This window comes from Callorhinus ursinus, unplaced genomic scaffold (genome assembly GCF_003265705.2).
Source record: "Callorhinus ursinus isolate GAN/ISIS: 27379988/994484 unplaced genomic scaffold, GSC_fseal_2.0 scaffold6, whole genome shotgun sequence".
In the NCBI taxonomy this organism is placed as follows: domain Eukaryota; kingdom Metazoa; phylum Chordata; class Mammalia; order Carnivora; family Otariidae; genus Callorhinus; species Callorhinus ursinus.
Genome location: NW_027397068.1, coordinates 62,449,398 through 62,468,958, shown reverse-complemented (window position 1 = coordinate 62,468,958; position 19,561 = coordinate 62,449,398).

Here is a 19,561-nt window from a genome sequence, read left to right as displayed (position 1 = left end):
ACCCAGAGGTCATGACATGAGCCAAAGGCAGATGCTTAACCAAAGGAGCCACCCAGGTGCCCGTATTAGGAGGCTTCTTTACATACAAAGTGGTTATCTTTTGTTAAAATTCACTTGAAATTTGTGAACTCTCTTTGGCCCTATTCCTACAGTTTTGCCTGAATCGCTTGTTGTGAGTAGCAAGAAAAGAATGTATTGAGAAGCCAGGTGAAAGTAGAGGAAATCTGACATTCAAGTGTATTAAGACATCAAATGGATGATGTAGGATGGAAGGGTCACAAGGGATAACTGTAACTTGCTGGTGTCACAGTCCTCAATCCAGATTCTGGATTATAACCACGTTCCTAACTCTGTCAGTGATGGGACACGCTGCTCCCTCTGTCCAGGCAACTGGTGATCTGTCCTGAATACTGAATGGTCACACGTGTATTTATCACAAAATTCACCCACTATTTTTCATTTTCCCAGATTCTAGAAGGAATTATGGATGGTTGGAGGAATGATATATGTAGGCAATTGCCAGATTAAGCCCATTGGCATTTACACTGGTTGTCTTATACAACACTTCCTGAGAGATGTGTACAGGAGCCTTCCAGCCTAGCACACTAAAACTGTATTTTTATTATTGAGGTATAATTAACATACAATAACTGCACATATTTAAAGTATACAATTTGCTAAGTTTTGACTGTATGTATGAGACTGTTAAACCATCACCCCAATCAAGACAGTGAACATATGCATCAACCCCAAAATATTTTCTTCATGCTCCTTTGTCCAGCAGACTAAAATTTCAAGCATTATTTTAATGAAAAAACAAACAAACCCTATCAATTTCATCCTCCAAAATGGACCACAGCATCGGTTCAATTCCATATAACATCACCTTTCATTAGAAGATCCCTAGAACTCAAGTTCTTATCTATTCAATGCTCAAAATGATTTGGCTTATTGCACTGAAGAGGTGTGCATGCATGAGTGTGCGTGTGCACATGTGTTTATCCACATACATATGCACACACCTTCACCATATTATTACCTTCATGTGATATGCACTAGAAGTAGAGTTTCCTCCAAAAAATAAGCTACATTTTTTTACAGAAAATTTTGGAAAGATTTCTTCTTCCTGAAATGTCTTTTCTTTTCACCATATGGAACCAACCTTTCTGGCACATCCTAGTTACAGGCTTAGGAACTAGATTATTAGAGCTTCATGGAGCCAGTCAGGTTATTATGCAAAATAGTCAACTTCCTGGGATTGGCAGGACACAAACAGGGGCCAAACAATTAGTTCCTGTCACTCTTGCTGTGTGAAAATTGAATAACACTCATGACAGGGGTGTCGGGCTCTGTGAGCTGGTAGCACAGATTCATCATCCACGCAGTTCTGGGCACCACACAAAAAACCAGCCTCCCACAGAGGTTATAATGATCCCTCAAGCCCTTCACAAACAGTTGTTTTCTGGGTAGCATCTTTCTATAAACCCTATAACTATGGTTTAGTAAAGAGAAATTTCTGTCTGCCATATTTCTAAGAGTGACTTTGTTTTCCCTGCACAACAGGTCACATGATCTTAGCTGGTAAAACAGACTATTTAATGAGAAAGAAGCCATGGTGGTGCATGTCAGAGGCCACTAAGTTTATGAAAAAACCTCTTCCCTTGCCACACGATAAGAGGCGTCAATCAAGCCATCCATCAATCCTTGCTGAGATCAGAAGTAGCCACCTTCTTTCAATACTACATAAACAATTTGCTTGAGCCTGAAGTGAAATATTTTCTATTACTGCTATATGTGTTAGCCTCACACAATACTGGACCATTCACTTGTTCCATAAATACGTATTGAATTTCTACTGTGTTCAAGGCATTGTGGGGCATATAAATATGAATAGGACATAATGCGGTTCTTGGGGAGTTTCCATCATGGCAGGAAGGTATATGGCACTCAAGAGAACATTTAACTATGATGATGATGATGAAAGAAGTGAAGTCTGGCAGGAAGTCTGGAGCAAAGCCTTTCAGATCCAAGGAAATTAGGGATGAACTTGGCAAGGTTTCCATTTTAATTAAACACTTTCTCTTTGTCACTTGATCAGACATTCTTTATTAGGCCTGTTAGGTATCTTTGCATGTTTTTGTCTCCATGTCTCTTTCCTGAACTAGACAAGAGGGGTTCAAATTATCTTTTAGATCTTGGTATCAGAATGCAGTAGGCGCTTTTGCTGAATGAGTCAACAGGATAGAGTAGAAACGATATCATCTTTGGGGCAGGACTTTCAGGCCAGGGTGGTAACAGAAGATTGCCTTCTAGGAACTCTCCTTTCCTGAAGGGAAACTTTAATTTACTACTCTCCCAATTTACTCCCTATAGGAAAAAAATTTTTTTTTCTGTTTATGAAATCAATGTAGTTTCATTGTGTAGAATTTTACCAAGACAAAGAAAATCACAGAAAATAAACGTCTTTAGTAATACTGTGCTCAAAGATAACCATCATTGAGATTCTGGCCCATTTCTTGCCTTTTATATGTGATAATATTCCCTAAGTACTTTGTATGTATTTAATATTTTATATTTGGTATATATTATGTACACATTTAATATTTTAAGACCACATATATGTATATATTTATAATTAATCAATACTTTGACCCAGTTACTTATGTCTCTTTATAATGTATTTTTATTAGCACAGTTCCATAAACAAGAGGCCCAGACTAAGCTTGAGTTCCAAAAGGATCCTGCGTACTTTTAATCCACTGTGGAAGTTTGCCTATTTTTAATCATCTCTTTCAGAATAGAATCAAGGCCAGATTAAATACACTACTACCAGTTTTATTTTGGGGATAAATGGTGCATTACCGACCCAAGATATTCAGCCCCCACCTGACCTTTGGGAGAGGCTCTATTCCACCAAGATGGTAGTACTACCCTCTGGGACGTTTTCAAGAAAGACCAAGCCCCTGATCCCTAACACACAGAGACCACTCAGGAGAAATAAGGCAGCTTAGGAGAGCTCCAAAGTGCTTTGTTAAAAGACAGTGTTATTAAAAAAATATATATTAGAGCATGTCATTCCCTTCTGTCCCCAAACCCTCCCATGGTTTCCATGCCTCCACCTCTTTCTAGAACAATTTCCTTGCTGTGCCTCCCTCAGGCATCACCTCTCTCGTAAATCCCTACTGCATCATGATTGCTACCTAATTTAGAGGTGAACACCCCCCCCCCAGTGCCCTTACTATTCCTATATATATATGTGCTTTTTACTGCCATGGCATGGACACCTGGACACACTGATTTATGTCTTCCTCCGACTCTTCAACACTCATGTCTTGGAAGGACGACATTATCATTATCACGTTTATTTCTATATTCCCATTGTCCAGCACAGCACCTGGCACATAGTAGGTGTGATTCAAGTCTGTTGAGTGAGTAGCTGACCACATGAGGTCCTAAAAGGTAGAAGAGAGTTGGAGAGGCAGAAGTGGACACGAGGAGCCCACTGCATGTGCAGTTTTGCTGAGCCCAAACAATGGTCACTTAAACAGCCCTAGGCGTGAGGACTTGCCTTAATACCTCACTGTGGGATCTACACAAAAGCAACAATTTTCTTAATGTTCTTCTAAATCTGTGGAATGGCCAGAGCTGGCCTACTGGATAGGCACTTAGCCCCAATCACCCCTTTCATGCAAAGGCTGACACCTGTTTTCAGAGCCTCTCCTCAGAGTTCACACATCTTCTCACAGGGGGTCCTTCACTCAGACCTCCCTCATTTCCCTTTGAATTCTCACAATTTGGGGAAAATGTTAAAAGACCTCCTTTCTCGCCAATGACATCTCCCTCTGGCCTATTCATTGCTAAACATGGATATTTTCAGAGCAAGTTTCACCAGAAGAAAGAAGCCAAAGAAAATTTGCATGGCAAAGGTACACATATCATTTTAGGCATGCAAATTATTGTTTTTAGAAGAATAAAAGGCTGTAAATATTTTGAGAAGTGGGCCCCTAGTGTCTCTTAAGTATTCTAAACTACACTGTGTGCTTCATAATTATGTAATATATAGAATACCAGCTGCTTTGAATGGTACTCTGGAGGTTTGGATGATATCAGAAAGCTCTCCTCCCCCAGTGAGAGCCATAATCAAGCAAGCAATACCGTAAAGCCAGATCCAATTGACATTGAGTTGCTGGATTTTAACACACTTTAAAACAGATGTTTAGTCTGTGTAGTGTGGTTTCAGAGAAACATATTTTTGCCTAAAAAAAGTCGAGTCCTACGAAGTTATATACCTGGAAAATATTAATATTTATCATCTCATTAACATCTGTCTAAAGGGATACATAGGCTACAATTGGATATATGTGCATATACTTACATATTACATATTTAAATATTTATGTCTTTGCATTCAAATACACACACACATTTAGCTAAAAGACAAAACCCTAGATACTTCTTTCCATCCATGACAAAGAGCAGAGATACATTTGAGGTTCTGGAGAAAAAAAATAAAGCATACTCATGCTTTCCATTGGGCCCCCTGCCTGATACAACTGTAGGCATTTTTTTTAAGACTTCATAAAAGAATCGGTTAATTATTTATGGTCTTAAAAATCCCCTTCCAAGTTGCATATATCCTGAAAAATAGGACCTGTATAAGAACTTTGACTGTAAGGAGAGAAATAACAGGGCAAAGAATACAGACACAGAAAAATGGTGGGGTGAAGACACTTCTCCTTCTAGGATTTCACACATGGACAACCCCAGCAACAAAATGGTAATTGAACAAAATGCTTTAGGGGAAAAAAAAAAAAAGAGATAATAAATTAAAAGTCCCATAGCCTTTACAATTAAAACTTAGGCCTGGCTGTACAACCAAAAACTTCCCCTTGGAAATCACTGGTACTGAGTTCAAAGAGTAACTTCTGCAGTTTCTTTTAGGAAAATGGAAAAGTGGACCCATTCCTAAAGGCTAGAGCAGAAGAACTATTGGTTTTTTTAAGAAGAAAGTGAGTTTTATTTGCAAAACTCAAGGGAGCAAGTTGCTCAGAGGTTAATTTGGTTAAAGCGTCTCACAATACAGGCCTTGAAATCAGCCTGTTACATCCCAGTTCCGTAACTTCTGGTGCGACCCTTAGGCAGGTGACCTGACCTTGCTGAGCCTCAGTTTTCTCCCCTGTCAAAGGGTGACAATACTTACCCAGAAGACATATATTCTGATCTAGATCTTGCATCTTTGGGGGAAAAAACACACAGGCAAGTCCATAGACAAGGATTACTACAATTTCCCAAATTGTAGTCACAAAATACTTTCAGTAATTGACCAGCCTTTATGTCTGGACTGTACACTATTTATAATTTCAGTTCCACCTGAGTTTGAGCAGAATAATGTACTTAGGGGAAGACAAGGACTGAGAAGGGAACGGTTTGCCTAAAGTTAAAGAAATTACCCTGAATGGAAACACTTTATACGCATCTGTTCATGTTTATGACCTTGACCTTCCCATCTACCTGTGCCTCATATAAAGTCCATGCTTTAACACTCTAACTCAGAAAAATTTGACTATTTCCAAATATATTACAAAAAACAGATAAGGTGTGCCTACCTACTGATTGAACGGTGTGATTCTCAAAGTTCTAATAATGACTAATCTTCAATGGTGCTAATACAGTGATAATGCAGACTTATCTACGTTCTACTGTCACCACCAATTACCAGTGGGGCGAAGACAATCGTATTCATAGGTAATGAAAAGTCAATATTGACAGTGAAATAATAAGTTTTTGACTAGAAATGTCTTATAGTTTAATTTTCCAGCATTCTTTTAGCTATCATACATATCTAAGACACAGACTATCACAGCTACATTAAACCAGAGCCCTACATTTCCTCCTATTTAAAAATCATCAACTCACAACCTTGTTTCTAATCCAGCGAGTATCTATCCTGTGGTTGTGATAAGCCATTCTCTCTTTTCTTCTTCACAGAGAAATTTCATGAGCCCATGATCTCTACCAGAGAAGACAGCTTTATGAGCTGTATCCCACCCATGGACATGTTTAGTTTGGGTTAGACAGGGTTTTTAAAAATTGGAGCCAACATTTTAAAATGTGCAAATTTCCCATCAAAAAAGAAGAAAAAAAGCTAGATTGTCTGTTTCCTTTGAAAAATCCACACTGCTGGCAACACTGGACTCACATTGCCATATGGCAATGAGTGAAGACCGCTGAAACAGGTCATGGGTGCTTCCACGCACCGTACTCTTCTCTACACACACACTCATATATTCCTGTGCACCCTCTTTTCAAAGACTGACACTCCAAGACTGGAAGTTTCCCAGGATCTCCACCCTCTCCCACAGAACCACTCTAGCCTTCTCCCCCAACACCCCTTCCTTACTTGCCACAGCATTTCTGCCTCAGTCACAGAACAGAAGAATTTGCTCTCAGTATAAATTTAATCCTAGCTGTCCAATCCCATGTCCAGCCCAATTGGTCCTTCTGCTCCACCTCAGCCTCTCTGAAATATCTGTATCAATTTCCAACCCCACTTTCCAGACTCACTCTCCACCCTGGGCTTCACGGCCTCCTCTCCCTTGGGTCTCTACTCATCACCCTTCTGACCTCTGTGTTCTCTTCAGGCACCGCTGCTGGTTGCTCGACTCCACACCCTCCACGGAATGACATCCTGTATCCTTTCTCCAGTTCCAACCACTGACTACATCAGCCTAAACAACTTCTGGATCTCTATCTCCAGTTACGATTTTCATTTTGGAAAGGGTATCTGTTTGTTGCATGTCCCCAAACAGATGGTACCTGGAACTCAAGACGTCAAAAGGTAATCTCATTAGCAACCCAACCCCTACACCTTATACTGGCGTTTTCTGGATCTTCATTATCACTATACAATACTTCCAGTTATTCATTTCTCAGTATCTAAAGGTCTCTGTTGATCTTTTTGTCTTGTGACAACTCCTTCCTCCAACTCCAGCAGATCCAGTCAATTCTAGCATCTGAATGACCCTGTCTCCCTCCCCTGTCACTCTCTGGGCCATTAGCAGAGACAAGGCTTCACAGCCCCTCTGGATACTCCAGTGCAGTGGCTTCTTTCTGACTGTGTCCCAGATGCCGCTTCCCTCCACTCAGTTCTATCCTGCATGTCAAAAGCAGACAAATCTTCCTAATGCATTCTTCCTCTTCTGTTCTGCTCCACACTGCCCAATGAAAAGTTCCAAATTCCTTAGCCTGAGGTTAACATAATGCTATGGCCTCAACCTACCTTTTGCCTCCTCTTTTCCTATATTCTTTCATGCCACAAGGAACCCAAACCTTAGGCTTTTCTTGTTCTCTGAGTTTTCCTGCACTCTTCTTTAATTTGTATTATGTCCTTTATTAAGAATGGATTTTTCTCTGTTAGCAGATGGTTACCTGTGGCCAATCCTCCAAGTTTCAGTTAAGATAGTATCTTCCAGAAAGCTCTGGTACACCCAAATACAAATAATCTCCCCTATTATTACTCTACTACTATATAACATTTATTAAGTTCTTACTATATATGCCAGACATTGTACTTCTAACAACTCCATAAGGTAATATTATTATCCCAGTATTAGAGATGACAAAACAGGTTTAGAGAAGTTATATAACTTGTCCAAGGTTGTACAGGAAGCAACATAACACCTTATTATTTCCTCTTTTATAGCATTTAACATGTTTGACTTGGTACTTTGTATATTCAATTATCTCCTCTACCAGGAGGCTCCTGGGGGCTCAGTCGGTTAAGTGCTGCCTCTTGATTTTGGCTCAGGTCATGATCTCAGGGTTGTGAGATTGAACCCCATGCAGCATGGTGCCTGCTTAAGATTCTCTCTCTTTCCCTCTCCCTCAGCCCCATACCTCCTGCCTTCTCCCCCGACTCACATGCTCTCTAAATAAATAAAAGAATAAAAAAAACAAAAATAAAGGTAAAAATCTCCTCTACCTGAAAGATACAAGTTCTGAGGTCAAGAAAAGTATCTGGTGTGGAGAAAGGGGAACCCTTCTACACTGTTGGTGGGAATGCAAGCTGGTGCAGCCACTCTGGAAAACAGTATGGGGGTTCCTCAAAAAGTTGAAAATAGAGCTACCCTATGACCCAGCAACTGCACAACTGGGTATTTACCCCAAAGATACAAATGTAGGGATCTGAATGGGCACATGCACCCCAATGTTTATAGCAGCAATGTCCACAATAGCCAAACTATGGACAGAGCCGATGTCCATCAACAGATGAATGGATAAAGAAGATGTGGTATATATATACAATGGAATATTATGCAGCCATCAAAAAATTGAAATCTTGCCATTTGCAATGACATGGATGGATCTAGAGGGTATTATGCTAAGCGAAATAAGTCAATCAGAGAAAGACAAGCATCATATGATCTCACTGATATCAGGAATTTGAGAAACAAGTGTATCCCTGAAACAAGTAATATATGTTAATTTAAAAAAGTATCCAATATGAATGCATTGTATTATATCCACAATGCCTGGCAGGTGGTATGTATGGCCAATAATATCTACTGAATTAATGAATGATATTAACTAACTTTTCTATGCTACAGTTTCCTTTTCTGTAAAATGGGGATAATACAAGTACCTTCCCTGTGCCTTTGTTGTGAGGACTAAATGAGTAAATCAAGTAGCGTTCCTAGAATGGTGCCTGGTGCATAGTATGCCCTCCCCACATATTGGTTATGTTATAGCTGGCATGCTGATGGTTGCCTGTTTGTGTCTGCTAAATGGCTGTGACGAAGGCACTAACCCTAAAAGCTTTTCTCCCATCTTTATTTACTGCCTCAATTTCTTCTGCAGGTCACTCAGAATCATCATTTTCCCCAGGAAGTAGTCAGAGCCACCTCCATCTCATGGTCATGCTGCCCCCATGGAGGGGGGCAAGCCAGCACCACACCTCAGATGCTTCCAGGTCACAGATCCCTGAGGGCCAGGTAGGGCTAGGAGGCTTTCCCCTACCTTTTCTGGAAGACACTGAGTATCCCTTTAATAGGACCCAGATGCATGTTATCCTCAGAAGGAATGATAAATTAGTTGACACAGTGTCTGTGAAATTCATAGGAATCTATCGATACAATACAAATTTATTATATAATTATGTAATTGTAAGTAATAGAAATTAATTACATTAAAATCATTATCCTAGATAATAGCCTAGATTTTTTCTAGAAAAAATAGGTATCATAAGACTTCTCTTTAAAAAAAAAACATTAATATATTCAGACACAAAAAATGGTTACATACATAAATATATTAGTTTCAACTTTCCATTTAATCATTCAGTGGACATTTGCCAAGTAAATGCTAGAGGTAGCCACTGCTAGGGACCTGGAATACACAGATGAATAATTAAAAGTCTGTATACTCAAAAAATAGAACCAGTGTTTCTCAGTAGGGGGTGATTTCACCCTTAGAGGACATTTGGCCAATGTCTGGAGACATTTATAGCTGTCATGGCTGGATGGGGGAAGGGGGTGGGTCCTATTGGCATCTAGTTTAGTGAAGGCCAGAGATGCTGCGAAACAGCCTACAATGCACAGGACAGCCCTCCACACCAAAGAATGAGCTAGTCTCAGATGTCACTGGTGCAAGGTTGAGAAATCCTGACATAGACTTAGACTTAAAAACATACTCCCAATAACCTAAATCCAAGAAGGAAGTGAAATCAACACCTGCACAGCCATATGCAATACACGAAATGAAGGACATTTTTCCCTATTTAATTTTTTTCACCCAATAAGTGATAAATTCTCTGAATCTATTACTTCCATATTTGCATTAACTGTATTTATTCTTTAAAAAGAAAATCATATGAAACTCAATATTCTCTGAGTTTCCCTTACCGCCAGGGGACATCAGCTTCAGAACCCCGTCTTACTGATCACCCATGACTCTAGGGCAGAGAATGTGGCACATTCTCCACAAGAGTGGTTCCTCTGGTGAGGTGCTCTCCTCCACTCAGCAGGGATGGGGATGGGGTCACCACATTCAGCCTACAGCAGCCGAAGCTCCATAACATGTCCCAGATCCAACTTTCTGGATGAGATCGACATTTCCACATGAAAGAAAGGAGCTGAGAATTTTTAGATTCTGCAAACACCATCTACCTACAGAGCAATAACCATGAAGAAAATACTGAAGACAGAAGAAATAAAAAGAGAATCCCCATTTTGACAAAAGGCAAGGAAAAAGAAAAGGTAAGCACAGGTCCTTAGGACTGATCAGTGATACTGGTGATAAATGCCTGTTTTACTACAAGATTCTATTTTTTGCCATAACTCGCTCTACATGCAATCCAAGACACAATTAAGTCCTACCATCATAAACTTTGCTTCTGCCATTTATAAATAAATAACAAAATTATTCAATAGAATTCTCATCTTTTTTTTTTTTTTTTTAAAGATTTTATTTATTTGACAGAGAGAGACACAGCTAGAGAGGGAACACAAGCAGGGGGAGTGGGAGAGGGAGAAGCAGGCTTCCTGTGGAGCAGGGAGCCCGATGCAGGCCTCGATCCCAGGACCCTGGATCATGACCCGAGCCAAAGGCAGACGCTTAACAACTGAGCCACCCAGGCACCCAGAATTCTCATCTTTTAAAAGGACTACTCAGCATGAGTCAGCAGGGTTTTGGTCTCGGCCACATGCCTTCTAAGAGGAAGAGAATCATTTTGTCACCACTGCCAGGGGTAGGCTTAGAAATCTGTAGCTCTATTTTCAAACTGCTGACTTAAGCAAAACCACGTCAAACCAAGAGAGGACTTGGATTTTATATATAGCTGATTAAATAACATTAACTATTTTATTACCCACGCACTTAAGTTTTTTTTTAAACTGGGAAAATAAAATACTTGGAAGTTTGGCTTAAAACCAAATTTTAAACAAGCCATTTTCCTAACGGGCACAACCCCAGAGATCAGAAGTTAATTCTGATAATTCCTTAGAACTAGAATACCCTCTTAGTGACATGACAAGCTAAGACTCAGTCACCTAGAGGCCGTACAAAATATAGGACTGTATTAATGACCACAGTTAATGCATGGCTGGCCCCCAATAGATGGAGGCCTTCTGCCTTTCATGGAACCTGGCCCAGTCTCCCCCCTGGTTCCCCAAGGGATGATGCTAACTGCTTGGCTGGCTTCTCATTTTGGTCTCTCAAGAAAAAAGCTTCTTATTTCAGAAAATATTCAAGGTTGCTGAGGGAAAATTGAGAATCAAATCTTTATTTCTATTTTCCTGCTTGCATTTTCTATTTCACCAAAATAGGACATAAAATTCTCACAATAAAATGTTATCTAAGTGATACCACTCGTGTCTGGTGTGGTAGCTAAGTGCTAGGGAACGGAAAGTCAGTAGGCTAAGTCCTACAGTCCAATGGTTTAGAAGTAGCTTGGATATACATACCTTTATGCGTGTAAAAGGGAAAGGAAGGATAAATCCTAGAAAGAGATGAAAGTAAAATACAAAAACACACTTAAATACAGGATGTCTAAGGTTGTAGTCCTCAATGTCTTAACCACAAGGAAGATGAATAATTTAACCCTTATCGTCATTCCAGTAATGGCAATGTGAGGATGGGGCAAATTGTCCAATTTTTCGTGCAGTACTGTGTGGTGAAAAGAGTAAGGATTTTTTTTCTTTTTTCTTTTTAGTCAGAGAGAATACTAACAAACTAAATTCTGAAACAAAGTGCTTATGTTCTCAGAGTCTTGTTTTCTTCATCTTTAAGTTCTCTATATTAAGCAGCTAGGGTTCTTATAATAAGATACTATATACTGGGTGGCTTTAACGATGGAAATGTATTTCTCATAGTTCTGGAGACTGGGAAATCCTAAACCGAGGTGTCATGGATTACATTCCTGTTGAAGGCTCTCTTCCTGCTTACAGAAGGCACCTTCTCTCCGTGTCCTCTCTGAAGGTGGAGGGCCCCATGCTCAAGACCTCACTGAAACCTGAGTACCTCCCAAAGGCTCCAGCTCCAAATCCCATAGCACCAGGCAGGGGTTAGGGCTTCCACATAAGAATTTGTAGGGAGGGGACAGAGTTCAGCACATAGCATTTTCAAAGTTGCTGAGAGGATGACACAGGGCTTGGCTGGGAAGGATCTCAAAAGCTGGGCAAGTTGGGGGTGGGTTGCAAAAAAACCCAACAAGTAAAGCAACAGGGAAAAGGAAATGTGGGCCAGAAGCCAACAATCATCTAGAAGGATCTAATTAAAAGGTACAAGTCAGGCAGAAGTTTAGAAATGATGAAGCATGCTCCTCTAGAGGTCAGAGAACCAGAGGGCAGCAGAGTCCAGCAGATGGCGGCGGGGAGGGAGTAGTTCCCAGAGTTGGGGCAATGAGTCAAACAGCCACATGGGACCACACCAACAGGTCGCAACCCAGGCAACTCATATCTCCAATTGTACTTTCACTCTGACAGGCACCAGTGATGCAGGTTCTTTGTGACTAGAAGTGGTAGCAAATTACCATGAATGTGGTGGTGGGGGGAGGGAGGGAGGTTCATTTTGTATGTTTTCTCATTAATGAATAAGAAATAGTCAACCCAAGCCCCAGTGTCTACCCTTACATTGGAGTGGCTTCCTCTTGGTGTTCCTGTCACTAGAGTTTCATTTATCATCTTGCCCACGGAGGTCTTACTAGTATAAGCATACCCCACTAATACACCCACCAGCAGATTGAACAGTCTGGAAGGACCAGTGTGTCGGTACCATTTCTGTCACTGTCTTCCTTGTGGATGGGGCTGCATTCCAGGCACAATCATGACTCTTCCTGGTTTGTCCCCTTGGCTGCTATCATGTCCCTATGATGCAGATACTGTCTTGCTTGCTGTGGTCCGCAGATGAATGCTGAAGTTGCCCTGATCCAGCTGATCATAAGGAAGAACCTGAGGCTGTGCAGTATGCTACCCAATAGTACTGCAGGTCCATTCTTCCCTGGTGAATTCCATAACTTTACACAGATATGTTACCTTTTATCTTTTATCTCCTCCCATTGATGGTGCTCCTCCACCTGAGGCCAGAGAACGGGAAGAACTCCTCTGGTATTTTTAATTTTGACCTCTTTGCAAGATTCCTGGCAAGAAATTCTAGAAATTTTTAGGTCCCAGTCAATACCCTTCCTTAGTTTCTGCTGCCTCACTGCTTGTACAGTGAAAGGAGGCTCCCACATTTCATCTGTGCATCTGTGTGTGTCTTTAGGATCTAATACAGAGCTGGGCACACAAGTTCAATGTTCAATAAATGCTTACCGGCTTGAAATAATACAACAATTTTGAGATTTTTTTTCTCTTCTTTTTTTCTCCTCACCATATGCATTATTATCATCCAACTTTCCCTATACTGGGTCTGTTCAAGTTCATTAATTAATTATCATTTCAAATAAAGGAAGTTTGACTTTCATTCCCATAAGTTAATATAATAAATAAAACTTAGCAACATGAGTCTTATGTAAGAATAGCTAAAATCAGGTAGGGCAATAGTTGACATCGACAAAGACATCCACTGTTGATACTCATAATGGAAATGGAAGATCTTATGCCTGCACATGGGTATTTACAAGTGGCTACTGTTCATACTTCATGAATCTGGCCAGTAATGAATATTACCAGAAGTACAAATATAAATGAAAATTCCTCCTCAGGCAATGGAAACAAAAGCAAAATTAAACTATGGGGACTATGCCAAAATAAAAAGCTTTGGCACAGTGAAGGAAACTATCAACAAAATAACAAGGCAACTGACTGAATGGGAGAATATATTTGCAAATGATATATCTGATAGGGGGTTACTATCCAAAATACATGAAGAACTTGTAGAACTCAACACCAAAAAAACCCCAGTTAATCCAACTAAAAAATGGGCAGAGAACCTGAATAGACATTTTTCCAAAGAAGATATATAGGAGGCCGACAGACACATGAAAAGAGGCTCAATATTGCTAATCATCAGGAAAATGCAAATGAAGATCACAATGAGATATCACTTCACACTTGTCAGAATGGCTAAAATCAAAAAGACAAGAAATAGCAAGTACTGGCGAGGGTGTGGAGAAAAAGGAAACCTTGTGCACTGTTGGTGGGAATGCAAATTGGTGCAGTCTCTGTGGAAAACAGTATGGAGGTTCCTCAAAAAATTAAAAAATAGAGTTACCATATGATCCAGTAATTCTACTACTGGGTATTTGCCCAATGAAAACCCTAATTTGGGAAAAGATACATCACCCCTATGTTTATTGCAGCATTATTTACAATAGCCAAGATATGGAAGCAAACCAAGTGTCCATCTATAGATGAATGGATAAAGAAGAAGTGGTACACACACCCGCGTGCTTGCACACACACACATATGCAGAGGAGTATTATGCAGCCATAAAAAGGGATGCAATCTTGCCATTTGCAACAACGTGGATGGACCTAGAAAGTATGATGCTAAGTGAAGTAAGTCAGACAAAAACATATACCATATGATTGCACTCATGTGGAATTTAAGAAAACAGATGAATAAATAAAGAAAAAAAGACAAAAAAACAGACTCTTAAATTCACAGAATTGTGGCTGCCAGAGGGAAAGATGGAGGGGAGATGGATGAAGTAGATAAAGAGAATTAAGCATACACTTATCCTCATGAGCACTGAGTAATGTATAGAATTGTAGAATCACTGTATTGTACACCTGAAACTAATATAACATTGTGTGTTAATTATAAATTTAAAAAATCATAAAATAAAAAAATAAGTATGAAGCATTAAATTTCAACAGAAACCAAAGCTACCTTATAAAGTAGATTGAAGTGAGAACACCTTTACTTCAATTTTCTCTCTTGTATGGCTAGATACAAAAAATAAATGCTTAAAAAATTTTTGTTGAATGATATCTTGAATGAGGAGAAATCAGGTGCATTTAGGAAATTAAAGGTACACAAAACCCACAGCTTTTTGCCATTAATAAAAAGTAACTAGGGCGCCTGGGTGGCTCAGTTTGTTAAGCGACTGCCTTCGGTTCAGGTCATGATCCTGGAGTCCCTGGATCGAGTCCCGCATCGGGCTCCCTGCTCAGTGGGGAGTCTGCCTCTCCCTCTGACCCTCCCCCCTCTCATGCTCTCTCTCATTCTCTCTCTCAAATAAATAAAAATCTTTAAAAAAAAAAAAAGTAACTAATGTACTTGAGGACTGGTGTTAAATATCCAGTATCATGATATGTACTTTATATTCCTGATCTTATTTAATCTTCACATGAAGAGTCTGAAAGGAGTGGAACAATTTTTCTCTTACAGATATTGAAATTATACTAAGAAAGTCTGAATAAGTGACCCAATGTAATGTGGCTGAAAAGCAGCAGTACTAAATTTAAATCTAGATATTTCCAACTCACTACTACAATAGGTTGCTAATAAATCTAATTTTCATTTGCTTCCCAAAAAAATTACCGGAAGCACACACATTAATGAACACTTCTTTTAACAAATATCACACAAGTAGATAGTAAAGATGTTACATTGATATAACTGGCATAGAAATTGCTAAAATGACAAGCGATTGACCCTTCTTTGCAATAAGTTTCACCTAAAGGGATAAAAGACTGAAGAGTAGGATTAAACTCCACTGAGGTCTAGGTTTTAGTTCCTTTAAGATCGCAAGCATTTTACTTAATTTTCTATGTGTATTCTTGGAAAGATTATTTGAACTCACCATAGGTAGTTACTGAATGCACGTTTTTAATCTCAGCATCTTGTTTGTAACAATTCTTTCTTTTTCATTTGGCTCTAATCAAATATGCCATTCAAGGTCTAGGATTTTATAGAGACATAAGAGTATTTATTTATATGCTGGGAGCAATCCAGTTTTTGAACAGCCGGCAAAGCAGCTTAATATCTCAGCCAATCATTTTAAGCTCTCAGAAAATTCCACCTTCTACCATGCCGTTCAAGAGTAATATCATAATGCTCCTCAGCCCAGGAAACAAGACACTCTCCTCCCACCACTTTTTTTTCTCTTTTTTGATTTTTGAGTTTTTCGGTGGAGCTTCAAACCATTTTATTACTGTCTGACAGATCACTGGCTGTGGGAGATCAGGATTACGCAAATGCAACTTTGATATTAGATTGTCTGACAGTAAAACATTGGTTTACTCAACAAACGATTGTTATGAACCTTCTTCTTTGTATAGTTAAGGTCTGGGAAAAAACAAAGATGAGGAAGCCAGTCCATTCTGGAGGAGCTCCCATGAGTAGACACGTCTTTGAAAAATGGCGACTATGAGAGCAGACCCATGACCGATGGGCTGAGGCTGAACAGAGCCATGGGTGCCGCTCCATGTAGGACTCAGGAAGTGCTTGCCTAGGGAAGTGACACTTGAGTGGGAACCTGAAGGAAAAAGTCCGCAAGGCAGAAGGAGTGAGACCTTCAGAGCCACAGGAACGAAAGGATGGAGGTGTAAAAGGACGCAGGAAGCTGGGTGTGGAAGGAGGGCGGGTGCCTGGGGCTAAGGCAGAAGGCTAGCACGGGTAACAAAGGCTAGAGGCAGGTCGTAAAGAGAAGCAGTGTGTATAGGGGACTTGTATTTGGGCTCCAGAGTCAGACAACATAGATTCATTACCCGACTTTGTTACTTGCTGGCTCCATGTCTTTGGGCACACTGCTTCACAAATCTATCAGCTATCTCATCCACAGAGTGGAGGTGAGTAAGGCACTCACTCCACCGGGTTGTGACAAAGATTGCACGGGATTATAAACATAAAACATGCAGTCTAGCACACTTTAGGATTATCTTCTTTTAAATGTTATATGCCTTGAGGCACAGGCATGTGGACAGTGGGGGCTGATGAAGATTTTTAATCATAAATGTAAGCACTGAGGGCGCCTGGGTGGCTCAGTTGCTTAAGCAACTGCCTTCAGCTCAGGTCGTGATCCCAGGGTCCTGAGATCGAGTCCCATATCGGGCTCCTCCTGCTCTGCGGGGAGCCTGCTTCTCCCTCTGCCTCTGCCTGCCACTCCCCTGCTTATGCTCTCTCTCTCTCTCTCTCTCTCTCTCTCTGCATGTCACATAAATGTAAGCACTTGCTAAAACTCATTAAATTATATAAAATGCAAGATTTGTGCATTTCACCATATGTAAATTATACTTCAATAAATAAGTCAGTAAATGTTAACACATGAATATATTCTGAATACTTCTTTTCTCTATACAATCTAATATTTGATTCTCCTTTCTGTGTGTGATATATATACACACCTACATAAGCTATAGCACGAATTGTCATGTAGATTGTGGTGCTCACACATCTTTGACTTTCTTCTACCAAAATCAATCTTTTAAAAGGTCCTGATCATTCCCCTTTCAAAACATGTCCCCAGTTCATCCCTTCACGTATTTACTATGTTCAACCATCATCACCTCTCACCTGGACATGACATTGGTCTCCTACCCAGTGTCCCTGCCTCTGGTATCCTTCTCTATACTAAAGCCTTATCTTTCAATTCCAATGTGTTTATACAAGTCTGTTGTGGACGTACGTTCTCCTTTTTCTTTTTGGTGAATACCTAGATGTGGACTTGGTGAGTCATAGATTAGATTAATGCATCTTTAATTTTATAAGAAACTGCCAAACTGCTTTCCAAATTGGCTGAATCAGTTTATGTTGCTGTGGGTAATTTATGAGAATTTCAGTTGCTCCATGTCCTTACTAACATTTGGTGCTATTAGTCATTTTAATTTTAGTCATTCTAGTATTTATACCATGCTATGGATTTTAGTTTTATTTTGCATTTCTTCTTTTAAGATTTTATTTATTTGAGAGATAGTGAGAAAGAGCACGAGCTGGGTGGGGGGGCAGGGGGAGAGGGAGAAGCAGGCTCCCCGCTGAGCAGGGAGCCTGACGTGGGGTCCTGGGATCATGACCTGAGCAGAAGGTAGATGCTTAACTGACTGAGCCACCCAGGCGCCCTTATTTTGCATTTCTTTGATGATGAATACTATTGAGCACTTTTCAGTGTGAGACTACTGGCCATTTGAACATTTTCTTTTTAGTAAGTTTCTGTTTCAGTATTTTGTTCATTTTAATTTTTTAAAAAATCAGGCATTTAGCATAATACCCTCTAGTTCCATCCACGTTGCAAATGGCAAGATTTTGGGGTTTTTTTGATGGCTGCATAATATTCCATTGTGTGTGTGTGTGTGTGTGTGTGTGTGTGTGTGTGTGTGTATCGCACATCTTCTTTATGAGGAATTCTTAATCTCAGGAAACAAACTGAGGGTTGCTGGAGTGGTGGGGGTGGGAGGGATGGGTGGCTGGGTGATAGACATTGGGGAGGGTATGTGCTATGGTGAGCGCTGTGAGTTGTGTAAGACTGTTGAATCACAGACCTGTACCTCTGAAACAAATAATACATTATATGTTAAAAAAAAAAAAGAAAAAAAGAAGATAGTAGGAAGGGAAAAATGAAGGGTGGGAAATCGGATGGGGAGACAAACCATGAGAAACTATGGACTCTGAGAAACAAACTGAGGGTTCTAGAGGGGGGTGGGGGGATAGGTTAGCCTGGTGATGGGTATTAAGGAGGGCACATATTGAATGGAGCACTAGATGTTATACCCCAAACAATGAATCATGGAACACTACATCAAAAACTAATGATGTAATGTATGGTGACTAACATAATAAAATAAAATTTAAAAAATCAGCCATTTTTCCTTTGTACAAGTGCAAACGTTTTGGCAATTATATGTATCATAAACATATTCTCCTCTGTGTAAAACATTTTCTCTGTGTGGCTTGCCTATTCATTTCTTGTTTGTGTCTTCTAATAAATAGAAGTGTTCAATTTTGATGAAATCCAATTTATAAATTTTTTTCTGTGATGATTAATAATTCTATGTGCTAGGAAATCTACATTTCCCAAGGTCATGAACATATTTTCCTTTGTTTTCTTCTGGAAGCTTTATAGTTACAGCTCTTATGTTTAGGCTTATAATTTATCTCAAATTAATTTTTACATATAATATGAGTTGGGGGTCAAGCTTCACTTTTTTCCATATGGATATTTAGTTATGCCCACACCAATGATTAAGAAAACTTCCATTTCTTCACTAAATTTGTTGCTAAAAACCGACCATATTGTATGGGTCTAATTCTGGATTCTCCATTCTGTTGTATTGATTTGTTGATCCATTCCAAAGCCATTACCACAGGCTCTTCTGTTTGGGTCCCTTTTCACTGTGAGGCAGTTTGAAAAGTTTAGGTAGGAAATCAGGGTGAATGTGGAGTTTTCCTTCCCTCAAGCATCATAGCCCTGTGCTATCCACTGTCCAACGTCTAAAAACAGTTGCTTTATATGGGATTTCCGGCACTGGCCATGCTGGGCCAAGGCTACTCCTCCCAAAGATCAGCCTCACCACTTTAGGGAAGCTTCTTTTTTCCCTCCATCCATATCAGCACTGACTAACACCTATCCCACTGGGGGCTGTGTCTCCTTTTCAGGGGTTCCCGAGCTGGTTCCAGTTCTTAC